Source organism: Hylobates moloch, unplaced genomic scaffold (assembly GCF_009828535.3).
Source record: "Hylobates moloch isolate HMO894 unplaced genomic scaffold, HMol_V3 SCAFFOLD_14, whole genome shotgun sequence".
Taxonomy (NCBI): Eukaryota; Metazoa; Chordata; class Mammalia; order Primates; family Hylobatidae; genus Hylobates; species Hylobates moloch.
Genome location: NW_026652289.1, coordinates 54,310,661 through 54,326,635, shown reverse-complemented (window position 1 = coordinate 54,326,635; position 15,975 = coordinate 54,310,661). Strand labels below are relative to the sequence as shown.

The window sequence follows — 15,975 nt, the reverse complement described above, 5'->3', positions numbered from 1 at the left end:
AGATAACTGAGAAAAGGCAACACCTCAAGGATGCTTTCCCTTGGCTCTCTCTCCAACCCGAGGTTTTGGGCAGCCAACATCCCAGCCTACTCTTCTCTGGGTCATTCTGTCTTCCAGAAGGCCTCAGTCCCTTCCAACCCCAGCAAAGATTTCTTTCTTTTCTTTTTTTTTTTTTTTTTTTTTTTGAGACGGAGTCTCGCTCTGCCATCCAGGCTGGAGTACAGTGGTGCAATCTCAGCTCACTGCAATCTCCACCTCCCCGGGTTCAAGCGATTCTCCTGCCTCAGCCTCCCAAATATCTGGGATTACAGGTGCCCGCCACTATGCCCAGCTAATTTTTATGTTTTTAGTAGAGACGGGATTTTGCCATATTGGCCAGGATGGTCTCGAACTCCTGACCTCAGGTGATTTGCCCAGCACAGATTTCTAACCCCGGAGGGCTATGAATGCTGAGCTGGCCCTGCCACAGAAGTGCTAGGCAACTTCTTACCCTGTCTGGGCTCTGGGTCCTGCATAGCACATTGGATTTGTTTAGAATGCAACCAGACCTTATTCTGGGAGGGTCTTTGGGAATTCACAAGCATGCTTAGTGCCAGCATCTAGGCCCAGCCCAGTCCACTTTGCCTGCCTATAACAGGCTTGACAGCTGGGCCTTAGACTGGCATCCAAGGTCCCATGACTGAACCCTGCAGCCGCTCCAGTCTCATCTCCTACCAGCCCCTTCTCACCACGTGTCCTGTCTGCACTCCCGCAGTGTGCCAGGCTGCTGCTCACCTCCACGCCTGTGCTCCTGCTGTTCCCTGTGCTAGGACTGTGTCCCCTCCTTATGCCTGTATCACCTTACAAACTCCTACTCATCCTTCAAAACCCATCTCCCGCTCTGACATGCCCTCCAATACACCCTTGCCTGCACCCCAGGTGAGGAGGGGGCTGGCTGAGGGGCTCCGCCGCTACTGCATTTGCCATACTGATTTATTATGCCACACTGCCTGCTGTCACATCGACTAGAATACAAGCTGCTTGGGGACAGAAACCCCAAGCCTTGGCCACATCTGTGTCTCCAGTGCCCACCACAGGGCCTGGCCAAGTGGGCTTGCCAAAGAGTGTGTCCTGAACTGGGAGGACCTCAGTCCTTGGCCTGGGTGGGGGAAAGGCAGTGCTCACCCCTTGCCTAGGGATGGAAGGAGACACCCTCTTGCCACCCTGGCTGCCCACTTATAGGGTCATGGCAACCTCAAGGAAGACGGTGGATTCAGTTAGGGCAAAATGCAAACACACACTTCGGGGGTGGGGCCACAGAGCAGGGGGCTTTAACCAAGCTCCCTGCCCACCCACCCTCTGCCAGCCCCCTAGTCTGGACCCATCCCAGGGCCCCTCTGTGAACATCACTGGCCTCATGACGAGCCCTTTCCTGCAGACAGCTCCAAGCTGTGGTGGAGCACCTAGGGTGGGGATTTGGGGGTTAGGAAGGGGTACAGTTCCATGTGTATTTCAGGCCCAGCAGCATTCCTGCCAGGAGAGAGTTTTAGAAATGGAAATGGAGGGCTGTGTTCCCTCAGCACATGTCCCGCCTCCGGGAGCTGGCATCTCTGCTCTCACACGGCCCATGTGCAGGGGCACAGAACCCCAGGTGCCAACGAGCCCCCTCCTAGGCTGCAGCAGAGGCCCACAGCCAGGCAGGGCCCAGAGAAGTCTGACAGCCTGCCAAAAGCAACAGCAAAAACCACCTCAGCCCCGGGAGCCTCCCATCCCCCACCCCCGTGTGTCTGATGCAGTGGTTTTATTGTGGGCAGTGAGGGCATTCATGACAGCCTCAGAATATATGAGCCAGACCTGGAGCCAGCAGGGGTAGGGGGAGCAGAGCAGCCGTGCGACTCCGGGAGAGGGGATGTGGGCTCAGTGGAGGCCGTTGCAGGGGACCAGGGAGGCATCTGGACCTTCTGGCTAGGCCAGCTTCAAACTCCAGTTGCGGGGAGGCCTCTCCTGCCAGCAGCCAAGCATGGCTATCAACATCCTGCATGCCCCACCCTGAGTTCAGCTGAGCCTCTGGCCCTGCAATAGGGAGATCCCAGCCCTGGTGAGTGATGAAGCATGAGCCTTGCCCTTGCGGACTCCAAAGCCAAGGCCAGTTGAGGACAGGAGAGCCAGCCCCAGGGTCCAGGGTGGTGGTGAAGACTCTGGAACCAGCTCACCCACTCCAACAACTTCCCTAGCCTCCTCATGCCTCACTCTCCTCCTCTGTGGAATGGACATGGAGAAGGCTACTTCATCAGGTGACTGGTGGTGAAGTTAGGCCGATCTATTTAAGGTAGTTAGAACAGTGCCCAGCCTGTGGTGAGCTCTTGTTACCTGCCTGGTGCAGGCTCTAGAAATTCAGAAAGGAAGCCAAGAAGAGTAGGAAAGCCTTTTGTTAGGAGGTGGGCTGTGCAGAATGGATCTGCAGAGATGGGGGAAGGTGACTCCGTCCTGTAGGTGGGGGAACTGCGTGAGCAAAGGCACAGAGGCCGGATGCACTGAACCTGTTTGTTCCCCCAGAGCTTCTGAGGCCGCAGGAAGTGGCTGGTGCGGGAGTGGCTGGTCCAAGGGGAGCTGCAACATTAAGTGTGGAGGGGGAGGGGGACAGGAGCAGGACCACAGGAACCTTGACCGCCAAGCTGGGGGAAGGAAGTGTGAATAAAGCCCCAATGCCACCAGGCATCTCTGTACTGCGCTCCTCTCCCTCCCCACCCCAGCCAGGCACCTGCCCTGTTTCCTGGGACCCCCTGAAGGAGGACATCCCTTAGCTCCACAAAGAGCCCTGCCCTAGTCTTCACATAGTAATTGTCTTGTGTGTCTCACCCAGTGATAAGGGGTGGGCAAGGGGCAGGGGGTGGGGGCTCTTTAGCACCCGTTTTATAAATGAAATGCCTGAGACCAGGCGGGAGCCCCTGGGGCCTCCCTGGCTTCAAGGGCCAGGCTCAAGTCCCTCAAGGGTGCGGCTTCTCTCCCTCTCAGCAGCCCACACTTGTTCTATGTCCAGTGGTGGGTCCCTGAGGGTCCGCTCAGGCGCCCCTCCAGCCTCCCGCCAGAGCAGGGCTGGAAGACTGCCATGTCTGGGGCCCGGCTGAGCTCAGTGCATGCCTCTGCGTAGTGCATTATTGATGGGGCTTCTAATTGTGCGTTTCCCAAAGTCTACAGGCTTTTGATGAAAAATTCATGGCACGCCTGAGGATGGGAGCAGACTCAATCGATTGGCGCACAGCAGGCGGGGAGTACAGGGCCCCTTGCAGGGAGGGGTGGTGAAGCCTGGTCTGGGAGGCTTCTTGCCCCAGGATCTTGGGGATAGCAGGGGGCACACACCCATTTCCCTGGTGGGGAGGCTGAGGGGCAGGAGCAGGAAGATCTAAGGCCCACATCTCAGTGCCAGCCGGTGACTGGTGCCATCCAGGGAGGATGGCCGACTCCACCACGGGCCTCTCTTTCATTTTCCTGGAGGGGTGCTAGACCCTCCAGAGCCCCTCATGAGAGTCTCACAGAGGAGGGAGTAATATTTCTGGAGCCACTCTTATACGCCAGACGCAGCTCGGAGCTGTACACTCACAGCCTCATTTAATCCCCAACAGCGTTATGAGATGGGCACAGTGATGCACTCCATTTTACAGAGGAGAAAACAGGCTCAGAGAGGTTAAGTGACCTGTCCAAAGTCACACAGCTGCTTATTAACAGAGCCCACTGTCTTTCCACTTCACCAGTCCCACTCAAATAAGAACTAATAGGAGTATGGGGATTGTCTTGTGCCACTCCCCTGCTTGTCCCTATTGTTCAGAGGAAGTGTCCCCATTAAGAAAAAGTGGAGTGGGCCAGGTGCGGTGGCTCACACCTGTAATCCCAGCATTTTGGGAGGCTGAGGCAGGTGGATCACGAGGTCAGGAGATCAAGAGCATCCTGGCTAACATGGTGAAACCCTGTCTCTACTAAAAAAATACAAAAAATTAGCCAGGCCAGGTGGCGGGCGCCTGTAGTCCCAGCTACTCGGGAGGCTGAGGCAGGAGAATGGTGTGAACCTGGGAGGCAGAGCTTGCAGTGAGCCCAGATCGGGCCACAGTACTCAGAGACAGAGCGAGACTCTATCTCAAAAAAAAAAAAAAAGAAAAAAAGAAAAAGAGTCAGTGAAACATGAGGCCTGCAAATGAGAAGAGGAAGGGCCCCCCCACAACACCGACAGAGGCCAGAGGCCCCCCAACCCTGTGCAGAGTGCTGAGCTGGGCACCCAGCAGCAGGGGTGGAGATTTTGAAACAGGTAGAGGTGACTGTCTTGGCTTGTCCAGTCAGGGATTATTATTGTGCCACCATTGAGGCCCCAAAGAACACTGTCAGTCATCCATTCATTCATTAAACAAGTAAACAAATATTTATGAAGTCCCAGTGCTGGTCAGCATCTTGCTAGGTCCAGGTGGAGGGCCCTATCATGAAAGGCTTTGGGACCAAGCTTGTCTGGGACAGACAGGCTGAACCCAGTTCAGCTGGGGAAGGCAGGCAGGCCCCTCCATGCCCCAGGAGCGGGTCTCCGCAACCCAGGCTGAAGCCAGTTATATCAGACGTTCTGCCTTCGTGACCAGGGCCGTTTCTAGGTGGCGGGCTGGCTTGTTTGGGTTTGTTTTTTCTTTGCTTCGCAGTGAGTTTCTTTCAAAAACATCCACCCATGTCTCCGCTGAACTAAAGAGAAAGGAATTTGTCCAGAGCATCAGGAAAGCAGACAGGGGAAGTCCCCAGGGGCCAGGCATGGGGCCCGAAGCCACACTGCAGCTGCAGGGAGGGGAGTGAGCCCAGCTTGTGCTGCTGCGGGATGGGGAGGACTCCTGAGGGGACAAGGGGGAATCGGGGAGCAGACAGACTAAGGCGGAGGGGGAGGAGGAGACTCAGGGACAGAGGGTGAGGCTCAGTGGGAGAGAAAGGGGAGACAGGGTATGGGGGTAACCAGGAGGCAGAGAAAGTGGAGAAGAGAGGAGGGAGTTGAGGGGGAGGCAGGAACCAAGGTGTAGCCAAGGGCAGGTGAGGGAGGAGGGATTCTGAGCCTGGGCCAGGGGAGTCAGAAGGCCGGAGCCCTGAAGGGCCCCACAGCCCTCCCTGGCCCTGCTGTCTCCGTACAATTCTATGGCCAAGGAGTGAACCTTGCATGATTTCAGCCACCCCACCCAGACACCCCCCACCCTGGAACAAAGGGGAAATGGCCCCATGGGCCTGCCTGCTTCCAGCTCAGGGCTGGGCTTGGTCACTAGGCAGGCACTTGTTGTAGCAACAGTCCCTGGGGACCCATCCTGGGGAACAGGACTGCTAGCAGTAAAGATGGGGGAGCCAGGGCCCCCATCCCCTCCAGCCCCCAAGGCTGCTCCAGGCCTCGTTGACAGCCACTCTGTAAGTCGCCCCCTCACCCACTGGTTCTGGGAGGATGGGTTGGCTCGCCTAGCAGCAGGTGTGTTGGGGTGTGTTGCCCAGCAACCAGTAGAGGTGTTCCCAGAGCCTCTTAAGTGGGAGGCAGGGTGGAGAGGACTAGGGCTTTGGCCCTTAGATGCCCGTGGTCACAGGAATCTTTTGCAGGGCCCCCAGCTCCAGCCTAGGCCACCTGAGCCCACACAGTAACCCAGAAAGGGAGGACAGAAAGGCTTCTGGGAAAATCCCTTAAAGTGACCATTGCCTCCTGCTAGTCTGGGCCCTACCTCTTGTGTCTTGGAGGTCCAGCCTCGGATCCTAGAAAGTGGCTGAGCCTGGGCTAGCCTGGGAGGGCTTGCTGGTAGTGCATGTGTGGTGCCGAGCTGTGAGGAGGAGTGGGTGTGGCAGACGGGGCATCCAGTGGAAGCAGCAGCTGAGACCGGGGGCTGGGGCTGCCCCAGTAAGTGCTAACCTTTCTGGTTTGGGCCCCAGTTGCCGAAGTATTTCTTCTTCCCCTTTGGCAAGAATCCCAGAGGACAACCCCAACAAGGATCATTCCCCACAGGGTGCAGATGAGCAGGCACTGAGTGGGCAAGGGCCTCGCTTCAGGTCGTTCAACAGCTGTGGGCAGAGGCTGGATCAGAACCCAAGGTTCTGGGTTCCAGCCAGGGCTCTTCCCCCACCCCCTCCCCTGTGGGGCATTCCTGAGGCAGCAAAGCTCTAACCGGGGAGGATTCTGGCAGGAGGTGACCAGTTGGGAAGGGTTCTTTGTGGAAGAGTGAACAGGGCCTGTGAGACCAGGACTGGGGTGTGCCCCTCACCACCTGCTGAATGCCCAGCCCTGTACTTCCCTGGGCTGAGAGCAAGGGCTGGCCCCAATCTGCTGTAAGCAGAGGCTAGACTCTGGCCCAGTACCCAAGGAGTAGTGACTGATGGCCTGTTCTGGGATAGCCCGGGGGTCTTCCTGGAGGAGGAGGGCCCAGAATGGAGCCTTGAGGGTCGGGCAGGGTTCAGAAAAGCCTAGGAGGGGAAGTAGGAATGGGAAGCCAGCATCTTCCAGGAAGCCCCGCCCCCACTCCAGCCCAGCCGGTCTCCATTGTCCCGGCCAGGCCCAATTAGCACCTGGCTCCTGCAGGGGCCAATTAGACAGGGACTGAGGTCAGCTGCCGGCCAAGGCCCTGCCACCCTTCCAAGCTTCACCAAGCCAAGCACAAAAGCTTTCTAGGCACTATCTCTGCTGCAACAGGAAGGGAAAGAAAGAACAGAAGAAAGGGAAAATTCACTCCTTTTGTTTCTTTGCCATAACCTTGGGCTGAACAAAGAAGCAACTGCCTCCCCTCCCTGGGAGGGCAGCTTCTGTGGAGCAGGGAGTCTGTTTTAAACAGCAATTTGCACAGATTTGTGGTGGTTGGGAGGCCCAGATGACACTCGAGGGGAACCAGGAGCAGAGACCTGGAGTGAGCAGGGCCCTGGTTCTAGAAACTCCTGTGACTCCCCACTGCGCTCTGTTCAGAAGCAGAGCTTCCGGGCCTGGCTAGTGCAAACAGGTGGGCCTGCTCCAGCTCTCTAGCCAGACAGACCTGTGTACTTTGCTGCCTCCAAGAAGCCCAGCCCACATGGGCCTCCACACCCTCCCTCAGTGTCCCCACCTCTCAAGTCCCACCCAATCCAGTCAAATCTCACCTGCGCCTCAAAGGCCCAGCTCCACCCCTCCCCTGCAGGATCCTCTCCTCAACCCCACCCCTGGCCTTGACTTGCACTCCTAGGGTGTGAGCCATGTCCCACACAAGGCCTCCCTCCCACTGGGAACTCTCTGAGTGTAGGGCTCTCCCCATCCCAAACAGAGCTGAGCTTAGGGGTATAAACAGCAGCTGCCAAGCCCTGCTGGGGAGCAGGTGAAAGGGAGATATATGCCAAACAGAGCCCAGAATGGGGCTTGGGAAGCTGGGGCCACCCTGGGGTGGTGACAGGTGGAGAAGGGGACCCACCAGTGCCATTGCCTCCTCCAGGCTCCCACCCCCAGGGCAATGCCCCCATCGCACAGACCACCCTGCCCTCACCTCCCTAACCCTGCCCTCACCTCCCTAACCCTGCCCTCACCTCCCTAACCCTGCCCTCTGTGTCTCAGGAGCGCAGCTTCTCCCACTGGGCTATGGCCTTGCCGCTTCGATATCCGGCCCAGCCAATGAGGCTCTCAGTCCTCCCTCGCCTGCCCTCTGGTGGTGATGAGGTTCCAAAGTGAATGGAGGGAAAGAAGCTTGTTCTCGTGGCCAGTGGGTTCTATTGTCCTTCAGTGGGTGGGAAGGGAGCTTGGCTCGGTGGGCAGTGGCAAAAAACTGAGAGGCCAGGGTCCCAGTGGCATTGGCCCGTGTGTTTCTGGGAGTAAAGGGACTTCTTAGCCATGGTGAGCCCCGATCCCTGGGAAAACACTAGTCCCTTTCAGCAAATTTTCAGGCACAACCTCCATCCTCCCCGACTTGTCCTTGAGACGGCCCCTCAGAACTGGGCTTTTGCTCCTTGGTCTCTGGAACTGGAGGAGGCCAGCATCAATTTGCAAGCTGAATTTTCCATTATATTTTAAAGAAATGTGGTTAATTCACTTTATTTTACTTTATCTTATTTTATTTATTTATTTATTTTTGAAATGGAGTCTTGCTCTGCTGCCCAGGCTGGAGTTCAGTGGCACGATCTCGGCTCACTGCAACCTCTGCCCCACCCCCGCCCACCCCCCAGTTCAAGCAGTTCTCCCACCTCATCCTCCCAAGTAACTGGGATTACAGGCACCCACCATGCCTGGCTAATTTTTGTATTTTTAGTAGAGATGGGGTTTCACCATGTTGGCCAGGCTGGTCTCAAACTCCTGACCTCAGGTGATCTGCCTCCCTTGGCCTCCCAAAGTGCTGAGATTACAGCACTGTGCCCAGCGTACTTTTTGTATTTTTAGTAGAGAGGGGGGTTTCACTATGTTGGCCAGGCTGGTCTCGAACTCCTGACCTTGAGTGATCCGCCCCCCTCGGCTCCCAAAGTGCTGGGATTACAGGCGTGAACCACCACTGCATGGGGCCAAGAAATATGGTTAATTCCCTTTAAAAGTATTGGGAAATTTAGATTAGCCAAGAGAAGGCTCTCTGACATTCAAAGGACACCTACAGGAGTTCTGTTTGGCAAATCTGGCAGGAGCAGGGTCTGGGTCAAAGGATTTACCCGAGTAAGTCAGGGAGGCAGGGAGGCCTCAGGAGCTGAAGGGGGAGCATGTGGGTGGCCTTTGGCAGATGAGGAGTGCCAGGCTGGTGTGGGCGAGAAATGACTTCTGGGCAGAGGTAGGGAAGGCTTTGAAGATAGGGGCCCAGAAGGCTGGGCCCATGGGTGGAGTGGCCAGGGCTAAATTCTGAAAGGGGGTCTAGCTGTGCTGGGAGAGGTGGATATTCAAAGTTGGAAATTTACCATGAGGGCCAGTGGGAGCCATTGGAGGGGTCCGGAGGCCAGAGAGGATGTTCCAGTTACCTACTGCAATAACAAACTACCCCAAAATGTTATCATTTAAAACGATATTTTTTTCTTTTATTATCACATCTCATAGCTTTGTGGGTCAGGAACTCGGCCACAGCACAGCAGGTCTGAGTCCTCAGCTGGGACGACCTACGAGCAGGGGCGGGAGCAGCCAGGGCTGGGTGGGCCTCACTCTCTCCTATATCCTTAGTTTGGGCTTCCTCACAGTCTCAGGGCAGCAAGAAATTAGCAGCTAGCAGGGAAGAATTGGGGTTACTGCAAGATGGGTCTCATCCCAAGCCCCTGTCCTCACCACTCAGCCCCAACATCTTCCCTGGAACTAACCCAGGATAGAGGCCCCAGGTTCAAGATTCACTGAGTGACTTCAGGCAAATCTCTGCACCTCTCTGGTCCCAATATCAGAACTTCTGAGATGGGGGTTCCAGGGCTAGAGGTCTTGGAAGGCTGGCTGGACTGCCTGGAGGAAGGACATGTGCTTCTGGAACTGGGGAGAGAGACAGCCCCACACACACCTTCCCCCCAATAGGAGCTGCGGGCCACTCAGGTTGGCCTCATCCCACCACAGGCTGAAGCTGGGTGTCTGTGGGAGGCGGCTGCCCTCTGCCGGCTGCAAAGGCAAACCGCATACAAACGGCCTGGGCCTGCCAGCTATGGATCCTGGGGGTCCGGGGAACCCTAAGATTGGGTGGCTGCCCAGGGAAGGGGACAAAGGAGAGTGTGTGTGCCTGGTCCAGCAAACCCACCTTCTGCACCCACTTCAACACTAGCCAGACTGCCGGCCACACTGCCTCAGACCCAGCAACCTGTCTCAGGCCTCCTTCTCTGGGAGAGTGAAGCCCCTCCCCACTCCTGCCCCTGCTCCAGCCCATACCTCCCCTATGCATCCCTCCCTCTTACCTTCTAATTCTCCAGGAAATCCTCTCTCTCCACCGCTATGCCTCTCCTTGACCCTGTGTTCCTAGCTACCTTTGACCCTTCTCAACCTCACTGTCCCCTCAGACCTTACCCACAGCACCCAGCATTCAGAGCACTGGCCAAGGTCACCTCCTCCAGGCCACACCAAGAGGCTCCCTCTGCAGATCTGGAAACTGTTGAGCCTTCTCTCCTTTTTCCAAAACTCTTTTAAATTGTGCAATGTAACCCATTTCACAATTTAAGAAAAATTGCATTGAACATATAGAACATAATTATTATAAATTATTATATAGCAAATGTCCATGAAACCACCACCCAGGTCAGGAAACAACATCACCAGCATCCTCACACCCCTCATGCCCCTCCCAGGCACACCCCTCCTCTCCTGGATGTAATCACACTCACTCTGCCAGCTTTCTGTCCTTGCTTTGCTTCTTTTTTTTTTATTTATTATTTATTTTTTATTTTTGGGACACAGTCTTGCTCTATCGCCCAGGCTGGAGTGCAGTGGCATAATCTCGGCTCACTACAACCTCCGCCTCCCGGGTTCAAGTGATTCTCAGGCCTCGGCCTGCCAAGTAGCTGGGATTATAGGCACCCGCCACCACGCCCGGCTAATTTTTGGGTTTTTGTGTAGAAACGGGGTTTCACCATGTTAGTCAGGCTGGTCTCAAACTTCTGACCTCAAGTGACCTGCCCGCCTCAGCCTCCCAAAGTGCTGGGATTAAAGGGTTAAGCTGCCCAGTGGTTCATGCCTGTAATCCCAGTACTTTGGGAGGACGAGGTGGGCAGATCATGAGGTCAGGAGTTCGAGACTAGCCTGACCAACATGGTCAAACCCCATCTCTACTAAAAATACAAAAAAAATTAGCCCAGGGTAGTGGCAGGCGCCTGTAATCCCAGCTACTCAGGAGGCTGAGGCAGGAGAATTGCCTGAACCCAGGAGGCGGTTACAGTGAGCCAAGATCACACCACTGCACTCCAGCCTGGGCAATAGAGAGAGACTCCATCTCAAGAAAAAAAAAAAAAAAAAGTGTGAGCCACTGTGCCTGACCTGCTTTGCTTCTTTATACTGTCGCCACCTGAGCATGCCTCTCGAATCACTCTGGCCTAATTTTTCTATTTTTACCTTCATGGAGAGGGCACCATGACGTACACATTTCTTTGCACAGGGCTCTTTTGCTCACCTTGATGTATGTGAGGTTCACCCACATCATGGTTTCTTCTCATTGCTCTGAAGTATCCCGCTGTATGGATCTCCACCTGCCCCTATCTCTCCCCCCTAATTCCTCACTTGCCCGTCAGTTCTTTAATGTTTTTATGAAGGTGAGTTTTGCTTTGTGTCCCATTCAGACCATCTGTAGCGGCGGGTTCATCATCATCCAAGCCGCAAGACTCAATCAGAAGGTGGTCACCCTCCTTTTGAAGCCCTCTTGCCAGCCTGCTCTCGCCGCTTTTCCTTCTACCTCTCTGGCAATTGCCCTAGTCCTGAGAGCTCCTCTCCTACCACCCCTTGTCTTTGAACCCCCTCCTCACTCCACGCTTCCTAGATGCTGAAAATCTGCTCCCTTCCCAAGGCTCCAATGGAAGCAGGGCTGTCCTGCCACCTGTCTCTCACCAGGATTCACTCCAGGCTTGATCACCATCAGCCACTGCTGGCCTCCTGCACCTGAGGCCCGGCAGGTACCTCACCCCTAACATGCTCCTCCCCCAACCCAGCTCCCCCTCCTTCCCACTCCAGACCTGCACCTCCTCCACCCAAAGACCCCAGCTCCTCCTCTCCTCGTCCCCCACCTCCTCCTTCTCCCCCTTCCTCCTTCCCACTCCAGGTATGCACCTCTACCAAAAGGCCCCAGACTCCTCCCACTCCTCCCCCTCCTCCCCCACCTCCTCCTCCTCCTCCACACTGCAGGCATGCACCTCCTCCACCCAAAGACCCTAGCACCCCCCCAACCCCCCGTCCCGCCATCCCCAACCCTCCTCTTCGTTGTTCACTTCACTCTGTCATGCTGAGTCCTCCTTGGTCTGCCTCCACCCAGCAAGGGTCCCTGGCTCCCTGCTCTGGGCCTCCATTCATTTCTCTGTCCAACTTGAGTGGCCTGAGGGGTCTTGCCACAACCCCCCTCCAGCTTAGGCCCTTCAGTGGCCTGCAGGATGGAATCCAAGCTCCTGAGATTAGCCACACCCCTACTCACTCCCCAACCCGCCCTCTGCCCTCCAGGAAGTCACCGGGCTTTGTTCCTGATCGTACACTCTCTCTCCTCCCTGCCTTTGCCACAGTGTCTCCTCTGCCCGAGAGCCCTCTCCCCTACCCCAGGTAACACCTGCTCACTCTCCTAGAGCCGGCTTGGTTATCACCACCTCCAGGAAGGCTTCCTAGACCTGGGGCTAGAAAAAGATCCTCCTGTAAGCTCCCCTCTGTCACAGATGTCACTGCCATGTCCTTGGTGTAGATGGGAGACCATTGCAAGCAGGGATGGTCTGGGCAGGTCTGGGCTGGTCTGGGCTCCATGGCCCCAGTGTGGACATGGCCTTCAGCAACTGCTGGTGACTGTGCTGCTTCCAGTGTAGCCTTTACACTGAGTATCTGTGACCTTGGGAACACTACTTCCAATCTTAGCTTCCCCATTTTACAATGAGTTTGTAAGGACCCTAAGTAGCCACAGGTGTCATTGGATGCAGTGCCTCAGATTCTGCCAGAAGCACTTCTTGTTTTGGGGGTGGGGGTGGGTAAGCGTTAAGCATTACCCTCTTTAGGCCTCCTGCACCCAAGGCCCTGCAGGTACCTTACCCCCAACACACCTTCCCTAATCCAGCTCCTCCTTCTCCCCACTCCCGGCATAAAAACAAACAGAATCACCACTCCTCCTCCTTCGTGGAAACTGGTCCTCAGTTTCTATAAAATGGAAGTAGTCACATCGTTATATCTTCTGTGCCCACTGCCCAGGGTTATAATAAGAACTATTAATAGTGCAGGGGCAGGCGGAGTGGCTCATGCCTATAATCCCAGCACTTTGGGAGGCCAAGGTAGGAGGATCACTTGAGGCCAGGAGTTCAAGATCAGCCTGGGCAACATAGCAAGGCCCCATCTTTACAAAAAATTTAAAAATTAGCCAGGCATGGTGGCACACACCTGTAGTCCCAGCTACTTGGGAGGCTGAGTCAGGAGGACCACTCGAGCCCAGAAGTTCAAGGTTGCAGTGAGCTATGATCATGCCACTGCACTCTAGCCTGGGTGACAGAGTGAGACTCCATCTTGGAAAACAAGAAAGCACTCAGAAGGTGGTAGAGGAAAGGGAGATGCTGTTGCCAGGCACCCTGGGTGCCAGAGCCTGGGCTGGCACTGTTCATTCCCCCTCTCTCTCCACAGCAACCTCCCTTGAGGTGGGGTGATTTTCCCATTCCACGGATGAGGACACTGAGGCTCAGAGAACAGCTGCCCTTCCAGAGCCAAAGCGAAGGTGTCAGTGCAGCAAAGGCCACCAGCGCTCAGTGGCAGTGGGGCAATTCAAACCCAGGGACACCTGACATTTCTCACCTGGGCAGGATCCGAGAGCTGGGTCTTGGTTGGGGAAAGCGCAGTGTCAGTGGGCGAGGAGAATGCAGTGGGCACTAGGGTTAGGCACAATGGCTTTGGAGTCGGTCCTTCTAGAGGAGGCTCAGCCTAGAGACAAGACAAGGAAGTGGCTGGTGCCTGACCCTCCCCCAGTGGGGAGGGGGCTGGAGGGGAGGGATTGGAGCAGGGGAGGCAGCAGGACCACAACAGGAATCTGGGCCATGGTGTCCTTCCTGTTCTCAAGGCTGGGCTGTGACGCAGAGCATGGCCCTGGGGGCTGGGGAGGCCCAGCTCCAGGCTGTGGGGAGCAGTCAGGGCCGCTCATCTGCAGGCAGTGTCCTCCCAGACCAGCTGTGCTGCTCAAGGTCCCTGCTGTGCAGGTGGGGGAAGCCGAGGAGGGAAAGCAGGTCCTTCAGGTTCCCACAGATGTAGAGGGAAGAGAGCATACAGACTGAGGGGTAAGCCAGGGTGGAGATCCCTCTCCATGCCCTGGGGGAGTCCCTCTCTCTCAGAGAGCAGCCAGGCTCAATGAGGGAAGGGGATAGGCACCTGTGGAGGCCTACAGGACTAGTCTCCGAGGCGTGGAGTCCATCAGGGACTGTCTGACTGAGACAGGGATGCAGCCTCACCAGAAGCCATGCTCTCCCTCCATCTCCTTCTTCGCTCTGGGCCCCAGCTTTCTTTGTCTGTCAAAGCAGGGTGTTAATAACAGAGCTCTGGGCAAGGTGCGGTGGCTCATGCCTGTAATCCCAGCACTTTGGGAGGCTGAGGCAGGCAGATTACCTGAGGTCAGGAGTTTGAGACTAGCCTGGCCAACATGGTGAAACCCCATCTCTACTAAAAAGACAAAAATTAGCTGGGTGTGGTGATGCACGCCTGTAGTCCCAGCTATTTTGGAGGCTGAGGCCAGAGAATGGCTTGAACCTGGGAGGCGGAGGTTACAGTGAGCCAAGATTGTGCCACTGCACTCCAGCCTGGGTGATGGAGTGAGACTCCGTCACAAAACAAAAATAAAACTAACAGAGCTCTGCTCATGCCTCAAAACAGCTGAGTTGGAGAATAGGAGGGTCTTAGAAAAGATGACTCTCTGAATGAGAAGAGGGGGTGATCAGACCTATGGTGTGGGCTGAGGAGCTGGCAGCCCCTTCCCCCAGGACTCACTCCATGAGCATGCACACAACCCAGTTATGGACAGGATCGTATTAATTCGCCACATGCACTTTCCTTTCACAATAGAGCGTGGCCATCTCTGTGTGTCTGTATAATAAAATCTAGGTCATCCATTGTGACCACAGCCTGTGGTCCAGAGACTGAGCATGCCCTCATATAAGACCACAAGCTGTGCTGCAGTGAGCATCCCTGCACGCATTTTCCTGGATGTGTGTGTGCATGTTTCCCTGGAAGCCAAGAAAACCCATTTGGATGCGGCTGTAATTGTCCAGGGCAGACATGCTAAGAGCTTGAACCAGGCTGGGCAAAGAAAGAAGGGGCCAAATTTCCTTTGCCAAAATATCATGTGCTTCCTTTGGTCAGTCCCCCATCAGTAACGGGCTGCCATAAATTGAAGATTTAGAGCACAGCAAAAGAGGGACCTGGGAGCTCTGGGGGCAGCAAGGAGGAAGAGGAAGGGGTCTGACCTGTTGATTAAAGCAGTGATTAGAATAGAAATGGGTGTGGAGGAGAGCAGCGACCTCCAAATTATACCTGCCTGGGTAGGTGCTTCACGCATCAACTCTGAGCCTCACAGCAACACCAGCCATCTCTGTGTGAGGACTCTGAGGCTCAGAAAGGTGAAGGGGCCTGGCTAAACTCACACTGCATGTGAGTGGCCAAGCTGGCCTGCTGATCTGGGCCTGACTGCAAAGCCCTGTGTGTGTGTGGTCTCTAGACAGAGTCTCTCCATTAACAATGCTGTCCGAGGACACCAGATGGGCAGATCTGGAGGAGCCAAGACCTGGAACTCAACAGGGGCAAGTGCTGGGGAGATGGACCTGGCACTGGTGCAATTAAAGGGAGCCCAGCCAGAAGGCTAGACAGTGGCAGGTGACAAGTGGTGTCTGGTGGGCCCCTGCTGCCAGGAGACCCCTGCTCTTGAAGCCATGGCCTGCCATGCAGCAGGTGGGAGGCAGTGGCTGAGAAGGCAGGTCATATCCGCAGTCAGCATGAGGCCCAGGTGGGAGCTGGGGGCCGAGCTCTCTCTGCTTCCTGCAGGTGTGAGTCCCCACCCATATGTACACAGCCTCCCACAGCTTCAGGAAGCCCACAGCCACCAGGGCTTAGCAAATTCAGGAGCAAACTCACTTCCCCATGCCGATTTCCTCCCCCATCCCAGCTCCCACCTGCTGTTCCTCCATCCAGACCTCTCTGGCTTCACATCGAGGTTGCAGTGAGATATGATGATGCCACTGCACGATCCTTTTCTATTTTGTGCTGTTCAGATTTAAGAAACTCCCTTTATGAAACTTTATAAATAACAATAGAGAATTTCTGCTTATAAAACAAATGCATATAAATATAGCCTATTAATTTTCCTAAATATATATATATACAGGCATGAATTTTTCTCTCAATTGGGGATTGCACTG

The 15,975-nt window shown here is 55.5% G+C and overlaps 1 protein-coding gene across 3 annotated transcripts in view; it reads left to right on the top strand.

The window, feature by feature from the left end:
• Positions 1–15,975, top strand: part of CCDC33 (coiled-coil domain containing 33) — a 100,342-nt gene that overhangs the window by 77,961 nt on the left and 6,406 nt on the right. The window lies entirely within an intron of this gene.